The sequence below is a fragment of the Ptychodera flava genome, chromosome 22, assembly GCF_041260155.1.
Source record: "Ptychodera flava strain L36383 chromosome 22, AS_Pfla_20210202, whole genome shotgun sequence".
NCBI classification, from domain to species: Eukaryota; Metazoa; Hemichordata; class Enteropneusta; family Ptychoderidae; genus Ptychodera; species Ptychodera flava.
The window spans coordinates 2,698,904-2,715,515 of NC_091949.1; the positions used below are offsets into that span (position 1 = coordinate 2,698,904).

Here is a 16,612-nt window from a genome sequence, read left to right on the forward strand (position 1 = left end):
GGTTGGAAAAGGTGAAACCAACAAAATGAAATTTAAAGTGACAACAAAATACACAAAAGCTCACGCTATAACCAGTATAGGACCATATAGTACTGTTTAATTTGGATGGTTATCATGACAGTGCTTTCACTAGGATATCTGACTGGACAGAATTTGAAGGTACAGGGGGGAGAACACACGAGAGGTTGCTGGGAAAAGTGTCAAAGGGGGCTGTCCCCTATCTTGCCTGGAAAATTTTGAGAAATTGATGTGTGCAATGGTGCAATCTGAGATATGTTTCAATTTATTTCGCACAAAAAAATTGGGTAATCCCCTTTTTCCTCTCAACATTTTGAGCACCCCTTTGAAGTTTTCAAATTTATGAGTGACCCCTCCAACATACCTCCGACCCCCGTCCGTAAATAATGACAGCTCCCTTATACAGCTTTATCAATGCCACATGAATTCATCACACTAAAATTATCAACCGTCTTAACGTAATTCAAAAGTATATTTGCAAACGCTGCGAAAGATCGACTCTTTGTTTTGTTCCACTAACTGTTGCCCTTTTAACCTTCCCGATTTGCTTGCTGCTTATTAGTCACACCAAAATTAAGAATGAGTAGAATGGTTATTGTCAACATTTATGTATATTGTATGCGAATAAACAGGTCAATGTGCATTTCAAAGTGAAATTTGAATTATGTGAAGCCCTTTCACCAAATGATCTGGACGGTAACGTGTGCCTTTGCCTGATGCAGATGCCGTTTATGTGATCTTCCATTTGGCAAGATTTCGTATCACTTAGGATTCTACAATGTAGAAAAAGTTGTACTTCCAAAATGTATATTTCGTTCTTTTCTGCTGATAAGTATTGTCATGGTAAAAGCGGTTAAACACCACAAGTTCAAAGAAAAAGCTTAGTTTCAACAAGAGGCAGTGAAATATTGTGCAAATAAACGCTTTCTGTCAATCGTTTCAGAGATATATAACTATATTATGATCACAGGATCCTGTATCATATGATACCACAATATCAAAATGTAAACTTGATTTTCAATAACTACGCCAGCTAGATTCAATGTGAAGATCACTCTACAAAATACTTTCCTTCGTTGCTATGCGAAAGCTGTAATGCGGCGGCATTCCTGACAAATTACACTTCATTCATTATGAAATTACTTGTATAAGAAATGGCATTTCTTCGTCACTGTTTTTAAAGGTTTGCTACTTCTAGTGAGCAATAATTTGTTCTAGTTTCGCCTGAAGTATAAATACTACTCTCCAAATTACTCATCGATATAATTAAATGAGCAAGCGATTGCAACGGAGCAACCTCACTGCACGTGTTAATAATTTTCGAAACTTGTGCAATGTGTGTTCCCCTTTTGACATAAAATTTTCGAAAATGTCGACACATTTTTTTTTCAAAACTAGCGTTGTAAAAAGCGATATGGTTCTCCGTAAAAGAAAATGAAATTCAACTATTTGGAACATGGGTTAATACTTGTTATATCGGTATCAGCGTTTCCGTGACTATTTTCAAAATCAAGGCGATGCGTTTCATCGCTGTAGAGTTTTGCCTGTAGTTAAATAAATGGTCAATAGACACATTTTGATGGCAGTAAAAAACGAAGACTCTGCAAATAACTGTACATCTTATACTAAATTGATCACAACGACATGCTAATAATGAAAGCTCCTTGGGTTTTTTCTGTTATTTTGTTCCACAAAGATGCAGTGAAGTAGCATCCAAATTTTATGTTCTTTGCTTAAATATATTATTGCAGTATTAATTTGCTTAGTTTATACAGTTCAATTTACAGATCTTCTTTTTCACCTTTGTATATTTCCCATCTCCCTTTTTCATTTTCTCTTTCCTGTACTAATTGGATTGAAGCTTTCAAAGTCACTTTCTGTTGGAAAGGTAATATTTACTCTGAATTACCTCCACAGGAACCGCCTATTGTATTCACATTTTATTCAATTAGAGCTTAGCCGAAACACGCCTGATCGAATTCCGACCAAAGTGATATGTTTAAGGAACATATCTGGTGTAATATAAGAGGCGCGCTGTGGGATTTAATAAGAAGCAGGAAAGTGCTGGAAATGGATCAAGGATTTGTGCAATTATTACATTATACAAACTTGGAATGGGGCCAATTTCTCTTAAAATCAACATAATTAGGAAATGTTTACTTTTCACCGTAGAGAAAATGAAAGGAAAAAACAGACATGAATGCTAAATGACATCGAAAATCGCATCCTCACAACATGTCCACGCAGTGGAAACAGAAAAATAATTTGGTTGTGTTTTCTAGATCGTGAAATCTTTGCCAGTCGTTATAACCTGAACACTGGTAGTAACAAACACAATTTAATATGATATGTGATTCATTTTCCTCTTTGGTTCTTTAGTTATTACGTCTAGGAGTCTGTCTTTGACATTTGACCCCAGCACTTAGCAGTAGCATAACCTTCTACTCATAGATAAATAATGAATTAGTTGAATGACAATGTCATATAGTTATTGCACTTTTCAAAGTGACAGCCGGAACACAGCTCTACCAAAACAAACCATGTATTAAATATTCATGATTTCGAAGCAGCAGTCAAAGTATAGATTAAAGACAAACAGACAAGCTCAGCCACGTCTTCTCGTTACGTTGCATTCTAGTTCTAGGGTGATATTTAGCGCAAACCTTGAGAACAGGGCCGATCTACGAATGACAATGTTGTAAATAAAGTGTAGTCACAAAATATGTGAATGAAAATGTATGATATCGAGGACATGCATGATAGCGCTATACATGGTAACTTAATTTTAATCACAAAGGCACTCTGATGATTTGCATGGGCATATTTAGTTGCCATTTCGATGTTTTTATGTTGATAATGATGGATCAGCATAATTAGTAAATTGGACACGCTCAGTCGGAAATACGATCAATAATCAGATAGATTTACATTTGAGTTGAAAGGTCAGCAATATTGTTTCCCAATGGCCTTGGGGGTTGATGTGACAATATTTGAAAACATCGAGCCATTTTTTTGTAAACCGAGCAAGGGTAAACCAATGGTTCTAGCTGATATACCTGACAAGACCAATTTTATGGTCAGCAATTAATATCCGTCTTTCTGTGTGCTCCATGTGTTAATCGATCTGTTTTCCTTTTTTTAAGTCATGTCTTAAGATATTTACTATGGTACATATTAACATACTTGAATATTAAATTGAATTATACGTTACCATCATCAGTCTATAGCTAAATCTAATAATTCTCTGCAGCTTCGATAGTGGATACATTGTTGGCATTCTAGCGATGTATTCACAGCATCAAAATCATATTGCATATGATCTCATATATTCAGTTGTCATGAAATTGACGACATTATTGAATTACTACGAAAAGAGGAATATGTGGTACACTTTCTAAAAGTGATGAAGTTATCAAGCATTAGTGAACTAGAAGGGACCATTTTTTTCACACTTGCCTGACCTACAATAAAAAAAACAACTTTCAGAGGTGGCTTTTCAAGAAACCTTTAAGTTACGAAAGATATGGCTCACAACATACACGTGTCCCGTGCCGCGAATTATCGTTCCTTTGCGAGAGTTGGAAGAGTACATAGCTGTACTAAATAATTCATTGTCTTGAGTGAGAAAACATGACGTAAACTCAGTTTTCTGTCAGAATGTAAGTTGATATCCCGCACTCATCATTTGTACTTCTTGACAGTTCAGCACCCATCATTGAAAAATAATCTCTTTTTGTAAAGTACAAAAAAACCCTCAATGATTCTGCGCATTTTTTCTGTCGGTAGGAGGCAGCAGCCATTTTCGAAAATTACGAGTATATTCATGGTGGACAGATTGTTAAGAGAGGTGTAATCTCTTACTTTTGATAATTTGAATGGCCAGGTTCAGGAGGGATGAACTTGACGTTTTCAAGAGGAAAAAATCTCTCTGTTTTGTTTTGGCTGTGTCATCATTCACTTTCATGTCCTACAGATGGTCTTACATTCTGGCGTCTTTATAACCGTAGTTCGACGATATCTGAAATGTTGTTTTTCCATGGAAAATTCAGTTACATGAAAATGCCAAGTTTGCTTGTATGTTAACCCTGGTGTATAGCGCAGTACAGAATTTGATGGATATGGAAGGAATCTGTCGACAAGATGGAGTGGGGCAAAAAATGGAGCAGTTTGATTCGACATGTTCGTTAAGGAACAGAAAAGCAGGGAGGAAACTATGACAGATTTTAAATAATTTTGAAATCAGAGCCAGATTAGGACTAAAAATACCTTGGTGCACGCTGCCCTATACAAATGCATGTCCGTAATACCTTGGTGCAGGTAGATTGCCTGGCCAAGATACACTCTATACATCCTATGAATTCTGTGAAGAACACAACGTACATTGTCAGTTTTACCTGAACTTGCCCAATTATCTTGCTCTTGGGTCGTTTTTTTACATGTTTAATGCTTTGTTGAAAATCAGTACAAACGAGATGACAAGGTGAAGTCAGTGGACCACACACAGAAGCTAGATATGTACGTTGGTAACTGTGGGTCCGCACTTGAACTTGGGCACGAAGATAGCACATTCTATAGAAGACCCAAATATAACCATGTGAGCCCAGAATGTGCAATGAAGAACTTGCCTGGGAGGATGGGGAGGATGACTTTGTATATATTACTGATAAACTATAAGCTTATTAGGCCGCATTCAAAAAAGTGGTAAGGGGCTGGAGGAATTCAGAGAGGGGGATTCGAAATTTTTTGGGGTAGTCGAGGAGGGACTTGAAAGTTTTGCTCTGCCTACCTGAAAATATTTCGACTTCGAACATTTTGATGTCGTCCAATGGTTCTAATGTTAGTAATAATTAAACAAAATCAGAACCGTTTTGTCGCATTGTATGTCTTTAATCTCGAAAAAATTTAAAAATGTATGAGTGCCATTAAATTTTCGTAAAACAAGTTGGCCTTGTAATGGGGCAGGAGCTGCAACTGTTGATAATTTTTTCAATATTTCTATGTAATGCATCAAACACAGTTTCTTGGTGTCTCTCTACAGCATGCTGAAAAACACAATATTCTGTTTGTCAACAAAGCCCGTTTGTCTAAATATTGGTGATAATTGAATGATACAAATGCACGGTACACGTATAGGCTGTGTTGGCAAGCTGAATGCTGGACAGCTCAACATGCCGTAGGGAGTACAACAAGAACGCAGTTGTATAAACTGAACAAAAATATTGTCAAAATAAAAAGTTAATACAACTACTGCCCTGCTACTACATACATGTACAGTGATACATGTAGCTCTGACTCTGATGTAGTTTAAGAAGAGTTTCGGTCACAGGACAATCAATTGACAGTGAAACTTACATCTACTTGTTCACAAGATCCAGCCATGCAGACAGCAACACATAGAAGACTAGGGGACTAACAGTTACCATGGATTTTTGAATTCTGGCATATGAGAACAATCAAATATTAGAGAAAAAAGATGGGGTCACCGCATTTGATCTTATACAAATGTACGATGAAAAGTCCGTTTTTCTAAAATCACTTAAAATCAATATATAAAACCATCCATTTCAAGTTCATGCAGTGAATGAAATTTTCACATCTCATCATACAATAACACACAAGTAAAACTTTGAACAGTAAACACTCGAATTTGAATGGGAAAATGTGTAACTAAATGGAATTATTCATTTTTTATCAAATTTGCCATTATTACACCTAAAATTTCTAAGATTAAAAATTAATTTGATGGAATATTTTAACCTTCCAGTATTGTCAATTTTGTAAAACATTTATAAGTGGCATCTAAATTGTATATGTCCTGTACATTTGGGGGGAAAAATTCGGTAGGTTTGCTCCTTTTTTCACAATTTGGTAAAACGTAGCCAGGAATAAACAATTGTCATACTCTCTCATGATTGTCATTTTGTGTGCTTTTCCGTTGGTGCCATTGACCTGGCCAGAGTTGGATAAACTCAAGTCGGCTTAGACTGAAAAATCCAAAATGTCCACCGATGCATTTAAAAATGAATCAATTTAAGAACTTGCCCTAAGTATATAGCTCTACAACCTGCTGATAGGAGGTAGTGTTTAACATCTGCATGCAGACCTACACAATACGTGTTTATTTTTACTCTGCGTGCATTCCTAATAAATATGCGGCTATATGGTAATTTGGGGGGGACTTGAAAATTTTTGAAGGTATTGAGGGGGATCTGAAAAGAAATAAGATTTCAATCGCGATTCCTCAAGCCCCCCCCCCCCTCACCATTTTTTTGAACGCAGCCTTATTTTGAACACTCCGGGAAAACATGACATTGGTAGTTGTTACGTGCAGAGAAAACGAACAAAAGGGTGAACTCAGCAGTTAACGTTTAAACAAAATTTATTACGAAAAAAAACTAATTGCTAAGTCAGGGATAGAGTACAAGCTTTAAAAGTGTACAGACTACTTATCTCAGCTGGGACGGCAAAGCTCCAGTCTCAGAGTTGTAACAGTCAGTTGAATGAATGAACAGTCCTTGCAGGCTTGCAGCTGCACAAAGTCCACAGTATAAATCCAGCGTTGACAGTGAAGGTCTTGAAAAGTCTTGAGAATGACTACTGCTGGAGTTTATAGTAACACACAAGAGACACGATCCCAAAAGTCTGACTGGAAGCTGAGCGCGTCCCTTTTATAAAGGCATATAAGAACAATCTAGAACTTTTATTGACATGCTAATTACAGTTCTAAAATTATCTCCCTTACACAACTAATCAACTTTCCAGAACATTCCAAACATGACTAATTGAATTCAAGGTTGTGAGGTCATCAAGGGCAGTGACCTTGAGAATGTTCTAGACTATTGAACTCAGGTCATGATGAGTGTGGGTAAATGACCTACATAACACACCCCCTCTTCAAAAAAAGAAAATTTTTCAAAGAAAAATCTTTCTTTTACAAATGTAATCTTGAAAAGATTTAAGTACTCAAAATTTTTTTACTCTAAAGTAAAATTTCTTGAAAGTGAACAACAATAAACTCTAAATACGAGAGAGACAGTCTGCAATTAATTGTCTCTCTGCCTTTGATATGTCTAATGTCAAGATTAAACTCCTGTAACATTAAACTCCATCTTAGCAATCTCTGATTTTTGCCTTTAAATTCTGCAGAAAAACAAGAGGGTTGTGATCAATATAAACCACTATTGGCTGATTTGAAGAAGTAACATAAACTTCAAAATGCTGTAAAGCTAATATCAAAGATAAACACTCTTTTTCAATTGTAGAGTAGTTTCTCTGGGATTTGTTAAATTTGCGTGAAAAGTAGCAAACAGGATGTCCCATGACTATCTTCTTGCAATTTGTTGTTGGAAAACTTGAAATGGCACTGAATTTGGCATAAAGTATGCACGGCAAAGTCCGGTTATTTTTACTGAGTTCGATAAAGTCATTGTTCGGCAAATACTTGGCTTCCTCCTGGAGATATTCCGCTTTCGCAGGATTCAGTCCGTCTGGATGTTGTTCCACTGGATTACTGTCGCAGACATCTTCGTTGTGGTAGATGATGTTTGTCCTCGTTGGAACATCTTGGAACAAATGTTCATGGATTGGTTCTTTCAGCTGTTGTTGGTGTTCTGGCTGGAGGTGTGCCAACTTTGTAGACTCCAGCTTCACCAGATTTCTGAGTTCTGAAGCTTGACCGAGCCCAGCTTTGAGTTTAGAGTATTTTCACTCAAGTCAGTTTCAGTATCACTATCTTCATAATGGCCAGAACTGACGGTACTGACAGGCTGAGTTATAGTAGGATTATCCCTATCCAAATATGGCTTAAGCATATTTATGTGACATAGCTGCTTTTGTTTTCGCCTGTCAGGTGTTATTATGATGTAATTTAAATCACTCAATTTCTTATCGATTAGATATGGCCCAAAGTAACGAGCATGGAGTGGTTTGCCAGGAATTGGAAGTAGAACAAGAACTTTTTGACCTGGTTCAAACTTCCGTTTTGAGGTGTTTTTATCGTATTTGGTTTTCATTGACTGCTGAGATGACTCAAGATTTTCTCTGGCTAATTCACATGCTTTAGAGAGTTTTGTACGAAAATCTGACACATATTGCAAAATATTCAGACAATCATCATCGTCTGATAGGAATTTCTCTTTAACGAGCTTAAGTGGGCCACGGACTGTATGTCCAAATACAAGCTCAAATGGGCTAAAACGAAGAGACTCTTGAATTGACTCTCTAACAGCAAAGAGCAGAAAATGAATTCCTTCATCCCACTGCTTCTCTGTGTCAAAACAGTAGGTCCTAATCATGTTTTTCAAAGTTTGATGAAATCGCTCAAGAGCACCCTGACTTTCTGGATGATAGGCGGATGACCTATACTGTTTAATGCCTAGCTGATCCATTACTTGTTGAAAATACCAGACATAAAGTTGGAGCCTTGATCGGATTGGACACATTTAGGGAGGCCAAATAAAGTGAAAAATTTGACTAAAGCTCTCACTATAGTCTTTGTCTTTATGTTTCTCAGTGGTATGGCTTCTGGGAACCGAGTTGATGTACACATAATTGTCAACATATACTCATTTCCTGATCTTGTTTTTGGTAGGGCCCAACACAGTCTATTAGTATCCTACTAAATGGTTCTTGAAATGCAGGAATTGGCTGTAAAGGGGCCTTTGGAATGGTCTGATTCGGCTTTCCTACCATTTGACATGTGTGACAGGTTTTACAGAAATGTGCTACATCCTGCCTGAGATTAGGCCAATAAAAGTGACTGAGAATTTTGTGATAAGTTTTCCTGACTCCCAAATGACCAGCCCAGGGGGTTTCATGGGCCAGGCGCAATATTTCAGCACGATAGGGCTTTGGAACAACAATTTGATGTTTTATAGCCCAATCGTCATCAACCAAGACATCTGGAGGTCTCCATTTACGCATGAGAATACCAGATTTTGTATAATAGGAAACAGAGCTATCTGAAGTTTTACCTTCATCATCTACCCTGTCAAACAAAGACAAAATATCTGGGTCTTTGTGTTGTTCTGCAATGAGATTTGATCTAGAAAATGTCTGACTTTGGTCAGCAGAAGTTTTACTGGAAGTTTCAAATCCACGAGGGATAACGGAATGATCCGTGTCAAACACCTGACTGAGAAAGGTGTCATTTAAGTCAACATCTGTGACATTATTTTTGAGAGTATTTTGATTCTCGGAAGTTTTCTTTGACATGGCTCGAGTAATGGCACATGAAGGAAATAAATCGGGTATCTCTTGTTCAATTGGCTCTGGATCCTGATCTAAACTAGGATTATCAGTCACAAGTGGATTAGTAATGACCTTGTCCCCAGCAAGGTCGTTTCCAAGAAGAAGGTGAATCCCTTCGAAAGGCAAAAAAGGCCTAATACCTAAAGCCACAGGTCCAGAAACAAAGTCCGAAGACAAATAGACATTATGGAGAGGAACAGGAATGTAGTCATTACAATCTACCCCCTTAATAAGAACTTTAGAACCTGAAAATGACTTTTCAGAAAACGGCAGGGTATCTGCCAACAAAAGAGACTGGGAAGCCCCGGTATCTCTTAAAATTTTGACAGGGGTAGCGGAAGAGAAATCACTAGAAAGTGATATAAAACCATTATGAATAAATGGTTCGAAAATACCCATAATGCTATCTTGAGAAGAATTGACCTTGACCTCATTAATTGGGGATAAGAGGGATTTAACCTCAGAAAATGTGTTGCACACATTATTAGACTCTAATTGAGTTGATGAAGAAATAAAGCCGGTTGGCTTAGATCCACTTTGACCACTTTGACCTTCACGTTTTCTTTTCAATTTGAAACACTCTGACATTAAATGGCCGTCTTTCTTACAATAATTACAAGAAAGTGTACCAAACTGTTTGTCAGAAGGAGATTGAGACTTGGGATCTGATGATGTGGGAGTGTTACTTGAACTCTGTGAACTGTTGTCATTTGATTTTCTACTCTCCTTTGAAAAATTCTTGGATGAAAAGGAGGAGTTAAATTTACCTGCATTGTTTCTGTATGAAAAGGACTGGATGGTTTGCTGAGAAATGAAGATTTGTGGGTCAATGAATAATCATCGGCCAAACGTGCAGCAACCTCCAATGTATCTGCCTTTTGTTCATTGATAAACGTCTTGATGTCACTCCGAATGCACCTCTTAAATTCTTCAATCAAAACAAGCTGTCGTAATTTGTCATAATTCTGACTGACCTTTTCAGAAGAACACCAGCGATCAAACAGTTGTTCTTTTGTTCGAGCAAATTCAACATAAGTTTGATCCTTCACCTTCTCACAATCCCTAAATTTCTGACGGTAAGCTTCAGGCACCAACTCATAACCCTTGAGAATTAATTCCTTCACAGAATCATAATCCGAAGCCTGCTCTACTGACAACTGAATGTAAATTTCTCTGGCTTTACCCACCAAAGCACTCTGCAAAAGCATACACCAGGACTCCTTAGGCCAATCCAGACTCTGAGCAATTTTCTCAAAATGAAGGAAATATTTATCAACATCCTTTTCTTGGAAAGGGGGAACTAACCTGAAATGCTTAGTGATGTCAAACTTGTCTGAAGGGAAGAATTTTCCTGATTGTCCAAGCTCTAAACGTCTCATTTCTAACTGTAGTCGATGTTCTTCCAATTCTCTCTCCTTTTCTCTCTGTCTTTCTTCCATTTGTAATTCTTTGTCTTTCATTTGTAATTCTTTGTCTTTCATTTGTAATTTTTCCTGCCTTTCCCTTTCTTCCATTTGCAATTTTTCCTTTTCTAATTCCAATTTCTTAAGCTCCAAATCTGCCTGTATTTCTAATTCTAATTTTTTGAGTTCGAAGGAAGACTCAGGCTCATAATCTTTTAAGGCAGACTCCTCAAAATGGCCAGAATTAACTAAATGTTTTGCAATCTTGAACTGAATTTCTCGCTTGCGCATAGATCTTTTGACATCTACTTTAAGGAAATTTGCCAGTGCTATGAGGTTGTCTTTTCTGAGGGAATTAAATGTGTCCTGATCAAGGTCATCCATAAATTCGTCTGGCTTGAATTCCGCCATGATTGAATTTCGCTGAGTTCACAGTATACAGTAGTTTTGAAAAGGCTGTCAAAATGTTGTCAAACGGCTCAAAATATTCGTATCCCGGACAAGCCCCCAATTTGTTACGTGCAGAGAAAACGAACAAAGGGTGAACTCAGCAGTTAACGTTTAAACAAAATTTATTACGAAAAAAAAACTAATTGCTAAGTCAGGGATAGAGTACAAGCTTTAAAAGTGTACAGACTACTTATCTCAGCTGGGACGGCAAAGCTCCAGTCTCAGAGTTGTAACAGTCAGTTGAATGAATGAACATCCTTGCAGGCTTGCAGCTGCACAAAGTCCACAGTATAAATCCAGCGTTGACAGTGAAGGTCTTGAAAAGTCTTGAGAATGACTACTGCTGGAGTTTATAGTAACACACAAGAGACACGATCCCAAAAGTCTGACTGGAAGCTGAGCGCGTCCCTTTTATAAAGGCATATAAGAACAATCTAGAACTTTTATTGACATGCTAATTACAGTTCTAAAATTATCTCCCTTACACAACTAATCAACTTTCCAGAACATTCCAAACATGACTAATTGAATTCAAGGTTGTGAGGTCATCAAGGGCAGTGACCTTGAGAATGTTCTAGACTAATTGAACTCAGGTCATGATGAGTGTGGGGTAAATGACCTACATAACATAGTGTTGTATGAGTGTTGGCAAAGAAACATATTTTCGGCCCTGCAGTGATATACCTAGTGCAGGTGATGACGATACTCTGATGTGTAGAATTGATGGAGGCAGAAATGATAAATAAAAGAATATTAAAATACACTAGATTCGGAAGAAAAACTGGGCCTTTGGAAAAGCTCTTTTCCGCTGATGTTACTGTCAACACGAAGTGTCATATCTACCGGTCGTGGCTACGATCGTTGAAATTTTAATTCCAGACTAAATTTGGTTTTGAACAGATATCCAGACAGTGATGCTGAGCCAAATAGCGCTCCTTTCGAATGACATAACCTTGTCAAAAATTTACGATAGTCCTCAATGGTAACTTTGGCAATGGCGCGGTTGGGTCATGAAATTTTCGTCATCTTTGACTCAAGGTAGAATGCACCTCGAAAGTGAAAGTCTTAAACTTCTGCTCAAACTTTCTTTAATGAAGCTCCCATCCCTCCTCTTACCAAATCAACAATAAAAATCAGGGGTCACCGTGCAAATTTGGTACCAGAGAGACAAATAACTTGAGACTTCTCGATATTCGAAATTCAAAATGGCCGCCCTCCCTGTGTTAACTCTATGGAGAAAAATAAGAAAATTTCGATTTTAGAAAAATTAAAACGGTGAAAAGTTTTCCCACACTAAGAGCTTTAAAATGAACCCTCACAAGTGGTAGATCAGAAAAGAATTGTGAAAGTTTGAGAGTCCGAATATCTGTCCCAGAGGCGCGTTCTACCTTAAAGTGAATCATGGTTTTTCTCTTTTTTTGCTCACGTGTTTACACACGTGAGCATATGTCGCAGCGATGTCTGTCTGTCTGTCTGTCTGTCTATCTGTCTGTGTACTCAATATTTCAAAAACGGTTCATCAGATCAGAATCAAATCTGGTACATAGATTCAGTTTGCAAATGGCAAGAACTGATTAGTTTTTGGTGGGTGTGGCTTGCTTACTTTTGCTCATTTGCATAGTTAATGAGTTTAGAAAAAACCGGATATATATTGACAACGACTGCACACAATTTGATGAGGTTCGCCACAATGATCACTCCAAGATATATCAGCTGTGAAAGATATTAAGGGGTGACATAAAAGATAATGGATAATTTGCATATTTAATGAACTTTCCTTATTAGTGATACATATCTGATTTGACTTGATCAAAATTGACAAAACTTGGTATGTATATTGAAGATACTATGATTTAAAATTATTGAAAGTCACTTATCTGTATTGACTAGACTAAATTTGACGAAACTTGCTATGTACATTAAAGATACTATGATACAACATTGAAAGTCATTAAGCATTTTTACTTTAGCCAATTTCTTATTTGCAAATTTAATGAACTTTCCTGATTAAGGATATTTATCTGTCTTGACGAGACCAAAGTTGACGAATTGCTTTTTACATTAAAGATACTATGATACGACATTATTGAAAGTCATTTAACATTTTTACTTCAGCCAATTCCTAATTTGCATATTTAATGAGAACATATCAGTCAATTCCTAATTTGCATATTTTAATGAACTTTCCTGATTGGGGATATAGACTTGGATTTAGAATTAATCTGTGGTGAATATTATTCATTATGTCGATCATAACACTTTCAATGAAGTTGCAAACATGTGGCAAAGGTTCAAATTTACACATTACTGCAATATAATGAAACACGTGAGCATTTTCAATTCATATCTGGTCGAGGGGTGGCTAATTTATTGCCGACCAACCCCGACTATAATAGCTGTACGCTCCGTTACGACCCTAACGTGTCACATAGATTTAGCATGTACCATTGTTCCATTGCTCCTTTATTCTAGTTTTGCTGCTGTAACTGCACTATATAACCGTCACCAAGCAGTCCTCAGTACGGACTTACTGCACTATGTAATCGTCACCAAGCAGTCCTCAGTACGGACTTACTGCACTATGTAACCGTCACCAAGCAGTCCTCAGTACGGACTTACTGCACTATGTAATCGTCACCAAGCAGTCCTCAGTACGGACTTACTGCACTATGTAACCGTCACCAAGCAGTCCTTAGTACGGACTTACTGCACTATGTAACCGTCACCAAGCAGTCCTCAGTACGGACTTACTGCACTATATAACCGTCACTAAGTAGTCCTCAGTACGGACTTACTGCACTATGTAATCGTCACCAAGCAGTCCTCATTGCAATAATTCACTAGTGACAAAATCGCTAATGTCCAATTCTCCATTCCGAAATTCTTTGTCATATATCTTCATTGACAATGACTGTCTTGCATGCATTCGATAATAATATTGCCACGTTTGCATTTGTCTGATGACAAAACAGCTTTATCTGCCATTTTATAATCATCAACTACATATGCATGCTGTAACCTCCAATTCTAATTTGAATTCTCTTGCATGAGTTCAGAATGAGAATTCCTCCCAGGTAGCAATTTTCTAGTGGAAGTTGTAGGCAACGATTTAATCCCTCCCTTAAGGAAAATAGGTCCATCTCAAGATCAGAAAGATTTCGACATTTGGCTACAAATTTTCATCTTGTGAGTCACGTTGTTGATTTTACTGTTAGATTGACGGTTTACCGTGATAGCTCTGTCACAATCTTTGCAATGCGAGGTTTATTAGATTTTTAATTATCCTAATCACCCAAAAAGATCTTTCGTTAAATGTACAATTTTTCCCAATCGGAACGTTCGTGTATGTTATGTTTACTTGTATCTAAACGGAGAGGGTTGGTAGCTCCTAATGGGTAAGTACGGACAGTTTTTAAAGGTCGTTTTGTTGTAAGCACAGACAATTCTCAGCCAGGCAAGTATTTTGTTTACATTCCTTCATAATTACTCCAGACGAATAGTAAATACAGTAATCTATTTTCTGACCGCATTAATTTCAAGGAAGCGTATTTGCTGAAATTGCCCTCTATAATACTTTAATGGCAAATATGTTGGACTACTGGAAAAGTGTTTATTTTGTTTGGTGGTGGATGCAACAGTTTTTGAAATATGTTTTTAAAATTGTAAGTGCGTACATGTTACGCTTGCAAAGTGTGTCTTCCGATTTCATTTCACATGATGTTGTATGGATTATTTACCAGTGTGAATGTATTCCCCAGTGTTGTATCCAGGACGCGCCCTTGCGACAATGTCCTATAAACAGAACACATTCCCGCATTCTCATGTACTGAGGGTCACCTTTTGGCGCATCCGTGGGTCGACTGTGTTGGGTGTAGTCTGTAAGTTATATGTGCTACTGACGGTGACCTCTGTTTTGTACAGTTGGTTTGCGGCTTACATTTACACACTTTCGGAGCTGTGGTTAGAAGTAATTAAAACGTTGCACTTGATATTGTAACTAACTTGTAGTTCGACTGAGCTCTGGTTGGCAGCAGAAAAAGTATACTGCTAAAATAACATGTACTTGCCTGAAAATCAAGCATGGTGATGCGGTCCTGTACGCTTGAATTTTGTTTATGAAACTAATTTGTTACAAAATAGTACACAACTTGATTGACAAATGACGCATGTTGTCCCCAAAATGTACAAATGTCCCCTAAAATGAACATTAGTGGGACACTGTGTCCCCTGACTTGCTGCAACACTGATTCCTGACTTGAAGAGTATAGTATTTCAACTACGATGTCGCCTTTGAGTCGGTTTAGAGTGTAGCCTGAGATATCGTCGATCAATATCATGTGCAATCAGTACCGCTATATGTCACACAATGTCTTTTGTAACAGTAATCGCAAAGTTTTACGGAATAATTTACTGGCAGACTCTCTACTCTTGACTATTTTTGCGTAATTAGTTACCGCTGCCATGTTTCCGAAATTCCAATGTATTGACAAAATTTCAGTTGCACTTTACATTGCTGTGTATACTGAAGACAGCAGTCTCTGCCAGTATGTCTAATCTATACAGGCCTTGTTTGATATAGGCATCAAGAAACCATCACTGAGCATTGCATTGCTCATCATCAGGTCAATGCAACTTTGAAAATCGTTGATACTGATCTCATAAAAGTACATCTATTGTACTATTTTCCTGTAATATGGTATGTAATACGGTCTGTTAGTTTGCTTGATTTTTTTCGGTTATTTGTTTGTTTGCTGTCTTGTTTGCCTGTTTCCTCCTGTCTGAGTACCAGTCAGCATTGTTCTCATTCATCTCTGAAAACAACGGGCAATTCTGGCATGCATTCTTATTTAAACCCTTTCCCGGGCCTCTACATTGTCTGTTTCCTGTCTTTCACGTCACTTTTGTACAAAGTGCAGTGTCGACCTCATTAGATGGGCAACATACATGCCTACTTTCAGATATTTAGTCAAAGATGAGTCAATGACTGATATTAGTCAACCTGAATGAATTGATTTCAGGCTTCTTCAATAGTCAAACGATGACAAATGGAGTAACTACCTGACATGCGTGACGTCATTATATCCTAAGGGACCGAGCACAATTAACGACAGGGGGGCGGAAGAGAAAATGGGGGGCACGAAAAAAAAAGAGTGTTCTTGGGGTGGGCCATGAAAATTCCAGGGAAGGTAAGGGGTGGGCCAAAACTTTTTACACCATGACAGACAGAGAATATTTTTCAGCATTTTTGTTCCTTGTTGAAGCTGGAGTTCCTTGTTAAACTTCTTGTAGCATGATGAAATACCAAGTCTTAAACCTCACAATGCGCTTGTTATGTGTAAAATGAGCAATATTATTATTGAAAATTGACTTGAGCTTGTTAGACTAACTTGGAGATGTGCAGTGAACACTGTCATCATTAAAAATAATTCATGTCTAAATCAATGCTTCAACTATAACAACTATAACAGCACTGAATGAACTTGTAGATTGTT

General features: G+C 37.5%; 1 protein-coding gene across 5 annotated transcripts in view; it reads right to left on the minus strand.

Moving 5' to 3' along the window:
* Window positions 1-16,612, minus strand: part of LOC139122459 (adhesion G protein-coupled receptor L2-like) — a 117,918-nt gene that overhangs the window by 51,528 nt on the left and 49,778 nt on the right. The window lies entirely within an intron of this gene.